The sequence below is a fragment of the Chaetodon trifascialis genome, chromosome 10 (genome assembly GCF_039877785.1).
Source record: "Chaetodon trifascialis isolate fChaTrf1 chromosome 10, fChaTrf1.hap1, whole genome shotgun sequence".
Taxonomy (NCBI): Eukaryota; Metazoa; Chordata; class Actinopteri; order Chaetodontiformes; family Chaetodontidae; genus Chaetodon; species Chaetodon trifascialis.
The window spans coordinates 4,835,212-4,841,211 of NC_092065.1; positions in this window are offsets into that span (position 1 = coordinate 4,835,212).

Below are 6,000 nucleotides of genomic sequence, written 5' to 3' on the forward strand. Positions count from 1 at the left end.
TGTCCATGGGAACCTGCAAGACGACAAAGCACAGAGACTCCGGGGAAGGAGATAAGTTAGTAACACGCCGTGGTAGGACATGAGAGCGTGCGGATGGAGAGGGACAGAAGGACAGAGGAGCTCGCTGTATCTTTGGATGTCCCCCGACAGTCTAATCCTATAGCAGCATAACTAGGGGCTGGTCCAGGACAAGCCTGAGCCAGCCCTAACTATAAGCTTTATCAAAAAGGAAAGTTTTAAGCCTACTCTTAAATGTAGAGACAGTGTCTGCCTCCCGGACAAAGACTGGAAGATGGTTCCACAGGAGAGGAGCTTGATAGCTAAATGCTCTGACTCCCGTTCTGCTTTTTGAGACTTTAGGAACCATAAGTAGAAATGCATTCTGGGAACGCAGTGTTCGAGTGGGGCAATAAGGTACTATGAGCTCTTTAAGATAAGAAGGTGCCTGGCCATTTATGGCTTTGTAAGTAAGGAGGAGAATTTTAAACTCTATTCTAAACTTTACAGGGAGCCAGTGCAAAGTGGCGAGTGTTGGAGAAATATGATCTCTCTTCCTGGTTTTTGTCAGAACACGTGCTGCAGCGTTCTGGAGCAACTGGAGAATATTCAGCAACGAATTTGGGCAGCCTGATAGTAAGGAATTGCAATGATCCAGCCTGGAAGTTACGAATGCATGGACTAGTTTTTCTGCATCATTTTGAGACAAAATATGCCTGATTTTTGCAATATTACGTAGGTGAAAAAAGGCAGTCCTTGAAATTTGTTTTACATGGGAGTGAAAGGACATGTCTTGGTCAAAGATGACTCCCAGATTCTTTACAGTGGTGCTGGAGGCCAGCGCAATGCCATCCATAACTGCTATGTCATCAGAAAGTGACTTTCTAAGATGTTTAGGGCCTACTATTATAACTTCAGTTTTGTCCGAGTTTAGCATCAGAAAATTGCAGGTCATCCAGGTCTTTATGTCATGAAGACATGCTTGTAGTCTAGTTAACTGACTGGTTTCTTCCGGCTTCATTGATAAATATAGCTGGGTATCATCTGCATAGCAATGAAAATTTATTGAGTGCTTCCTGATAATTTTACCTAAAGGAAGCATATATAAGGTGAATAGAATTGGTCCAAGCACAGAACCCTGCGGAACTCCATAGCTGACTTTAGCGAGCACAGAGGAGTCATCATTAACCCGTACAAACTGAGAGCGATCTGACAAGTAGGATTTAAACCAGCTTAGTGCAGTTCCCTTAATGCCAATGAAATGTTCCAGTGTCTGCAATAGGATGCCATGGTCAATGGTGTCAAATGCAGCACTAAGATCCAATAAGACTAGTACAGAGACAAATCCTTTATCAGATGCAATTAGAAGGTCATTTGTAACTTTAACCAGTGCTGTCTCTGTGCTATGATGTACTCTAAATCCCGACTGGAAATCCTCGAATAAACTATTATTGTTTAGAAAGTCGCACAGCTGATTGGCAACTGCTTTCTCAAGGGTTTTTGAGAGAAAGGGAAGGTTGGATATCGGTCTATAGTTGGCTAAAACCCCTGGATCAAGAGTAGGCTTTTTCAGTAGCGGTTTTATCACAGCTACTTTAAAGGACTGTGGTACGTAGCCTGTTGATAAAGAGAGATTGATCATGTCTAATACTGAAGAGTCAATTAGAGGTAATACTTCTTTAAACAGCTTAGTCGGGATAGGATCTAAAATACAGGTAGATGATTTTGATGATGAAATTACTGAAATTAGTTGGTGAAGGTCAACAGGAGTAAAACAGTCTAAAACTGCGACAGACTGAGTAAGAGTTTCTACGGTTTCTGTGTTTGAAGACAAAACAGTACCTGTTAACGGCAGGAGTCGATGAATTCTGTCTCTAATAGTTAGAATTTTATCATTAAAGAAGCTCACGAAGTCATTACTGTTCAGAGCTAAAGGAATACATGGTTCAACAGAATTATGGCTCTCTGTCAGTCTGGCTACAGTGCTGAAGAGAAACCTGGGATTGTTCTTATTTTCCTCTATTAATGCAGAATAATAGGCTGCCCTGGCACTGCAGAGGGCTTTCCTGTATATTTTAAGACTGTCTTGCCAGGCGGACCGAAATTCTTCCAAATTGGTAGAACTCCATTTCCTTTCTATTTTCCGTGAAGTTTGCTTTAATTTGCGGGTTTGAGGAGTATACCATGGAGCTAACCTCCTCTGTTTAATTTTCTTCTTTTTTAGAGGAGCAACAGAGTCAAGTGTCATACGCAACGATCCTGTAGCACTATCAACCAGGTAGTCAATCTGGGAGGGACTAAGGTTAGCATAAGACTCCTCTGTTGTATTGAGACATGGCATTGAATTAAATGCTGATGGGATCATATCCTTAAATTTAGCTACAGCACTATCAGACAGGAGTCTGGTATAAGAATTTTTGCCTACTGGCTGGTAGTCTGGTAATATGAATTCGAAAGTTATTAAATGATGGTCTGATAAAAGAGGATTCTGTGAGGAGACTATTAAGTCTTCGATTTCAATGCCATATGTCAGAACAAGGTCGAGGGTGTGGTTAAAACAGTGAGTCGGTTCATGTACATTCTGGCGGAAGCCAACTGAGTCTAATACTGAGATAAACGCAGTGCTAAGGCTGTCATTATCAACGTCGACATGTACACTAAAGTCACCTACAATAATTACTTTATCTGCTTCAAGGACTAAACTTGATAGAAACTCTGAGAACTCAGCTATAAATTCGGAGTAAGGACCAGGAGAGCGGTATACTACAACAAATAAAAGTGGCTGCACTGTTTTCCATTTCTCATGAGAAAGAGTGAGAACAAGGCTTTCAAATGAGTTGTAGTCGAGTTTAGGTTTAGGGTTGATCAAAAGGCTTGAGTCAAAAATGGCTGCAACTCCACCTCCTCTGCCGCTGCCTCGAGCAATGTGGGTATTAATATGGCTCCATTAATATGGCTCCATTTCCATTATGGGTGAATAATGGAAACTTGAAGCAACAGCACAAACATTTCTAGCAATGTCTCAAAATGATTCATTTTTGGATATTTAATTTAGTGTCCATGGTACCATGTTGAGTTTCAGTACAAGCATCAAAGTCCTGAGGCACACTCGTATCTTTTTTCCAAAATAAATGTGAATATTGTTATCCGTCACTGGTGTTTAAACTCTCTTAATTTGCTTATAGCTGGAATTCTCTCTTTACTTCCTCTGTGGCGCTGGGGCTGTTTTGTTTGTTTTGTTTTTGTCAGAACATTTTTTTTATGAGTTGACGAGAATTGTCTGAATTCAGTGAACCCTTTCACACAGGCTGGAGTCCAAGTCTATTAATTTTCAAGTATGAGGAAGGTAAGTGATTGTATTCCATTTTCTAAGAAATCAAATAATTTAGCTTTTGTTTTATTTAAATGGTGTTTCAGTGCTGCTCAGGAGCCAAATCACTGTTTTGGTGCAGGAGCCAGGCAGTGCACTACCACCATACAAATCTTTCTATTAGAAAACCATTGGGGAACTCATTCGAGACACTTCCTCGGAGCAGGTGCACAGCTCATGAATCTCTGATCCGGGCCAACACAGCCTCGCTGCAGTGAAAAGTGTAGCGGGCACAGCAGTGGTCAGAGGCCTTGGCGTGGACTACAGTCCTGTCCTCGGGGTGGATATGGCGAGAAAGTGGCACAACATCAAAAACAAAAAGCAAATCTGTCTCTGTCCTTCACGGCTGCCAGGGATTAAAAGGTTGTCCTTTCAACACTCAGCCTTGCGAGGACCAACACAGTGGCACGGCGACCGTTCCCATTCCTCAACGCCAAGGCTGCTGGGACGAGTCTATACCACCCCTGCTTTTTGACCTGGTATCCCCTGAAAGAATGAGTTTCCTCCTCAGTGCACCACAATGCTCCGGGAAGCAAGGGCCAGGGCGCGCGCCTGCTGTGATGTTAATTTAATGACAAGCTGCTGTTCAGATGGCAGGTCCAAACAGCTGAATAAAGGGATTGTTGTGTTTTTGCTCCACTTTGTAGGGAAGGGGCCCCTCCGCCTGTCTTACTGCTCTCTTCTGGGCACCAAACAGTGGAGCCTCTGTGAGGACAGTGGAGTACAACGCTGCTTCCTTAGGAAAGAAAAACAAAAGTTTCCCTCCTCTTCTCCACTTAGTGTCCAACTCAAACTCCTCCTAAAGCTTGAGTGGGTTTTGGAGTTTGGATACAGCTGAAAAGGCCCATTGGGACCTTTCCTGCACAATAAGACCAATTAGTAAATATCTGAAGGGAAATTCCAGTTTCAAGCATCCTGGCACTTAATTTCCCTTTATTTTTTTAATTTTATTTTATTTTTTTCATTTTTTGCCACCATTCATATTGATAATAATAAATAAAAACTTTGGTTTAATAAAAATAAGACCAAAGTCATAATAACCTGCCATTTTCATTTGGCTGCAATAGAATAAAGAGAAGAACATCATCTGCATTGCAGCATGAGGTTGCATTTGCGCTTGTTTAAAGGATGCCTTATTAGAGAGCAGTGATGCTAACTGTGGACTGTCATGACGCTGCTGCAGTTAATCAGCACAGGCCTGAAAAGTGTCAGAAAATGCTAATCAATGCACTTTTCTTTAACCCTGGCAGATGGCGCTGACTAACCCTGGAGAAGGTGCAACATGCAGCACATTAACTTACATGTACTGGATATGAACACCAAGGGAGAATGGAAAAGGTCAAGTTCAGCCAAGTGTGTGTGTGTGTGTGTGTGTGTGTGTGTGTGTGTGTGTGTGTGTGTGTGTGTGTGTGAGTGAGTGAGTGTGAGTGTGAGTGTGAAGGGGGTTGCTGTCACATTAAATTACCCAGCGTGCTTTGTGCCTTTGACATCCCCAATGACTTTCATCTTGTGATATATTTAGTCACGCTTAAGTCTCAATAAATGGCTTTCTCAGGAGGGAATGTGCACATATTTAGAGCACTCAGACAGCCGCAGCTCGCCATGAATGTTCACTCCAAGGAAGAAGAAGAAGAAGAAGAAGAAGAAGAAGAAGAAGGATAGGAACAAGCATGATGATGATATTTGTACAAAGAGCAACTTTGCAGTGTGTATAGCAGCCTGTAATAGCAGCTGTGCATGTTTTAGCCCATTCGCTGTTATTTTCTCATACTTCAGATTACTGCCGATCATCTTTCTCATCTCTGTGACAAATATTCTAAATGCAGGGACCACATTTCCCTTGGTTTTCAGTCCGATTTCCTGGCTTACCTCCTGATTCCTGATTCCAGCAGGGAATGACGACCGACCTGCAGACACTTGCTTTGAATAATAATTTTTCACATTTCATTGCATCATACTGGAGTTACTTTGCATGCAGGCACTGACTGTTTTGACAGTTCTTCCATGGTGGTGAATTCAAGGACACTGCAAAATGCTTTATTTGAAACTTTCTCACTTTTCCAACCACATATCTTCTGTCCACCCAGCATTCAAACTGCCAATATTTCATGTTATAAGCCTGCATTTTTTAAGGTTTCGTCCACCCAGAATTTTAAGGGATTCTAGCCATGCAGGACAAACATGGTGTAAGTGGCTTTTCCACTGGCATTTCACTGTTTTCATTATCTGCTGTTTTGAGGAACTGGAACATCATTGATTTCCACTAAACCAGACACAGCAGCACACAGCGCAAAAACAGATGCTGTTGCTTGTTGACAATTATTATTTGTAGAAAACACACAATTTTGATCTACATGTCAGTGATTTGCTCTGTGTGTGGCTGTTAGTCTTCTGATAAACTTTATAAACAGTTTTGGGCAGAGTCACAGTAAAAAACAGCTCTGTCAATAAATCTAAACATGAGTCACTAGTTAGAGTTTTAATGTGATTTAAAACATGTCCCGTTGGTGATGTTTATGAGATGAGAAAATTTTCATCCTGTGAGGGAAAAATAAAGTTGACAGTAATTTCGAAATTACACTCACAGCTGAGTCATAAGTCACCAACAATACAGTTGAAATTCTCAAAGTCTG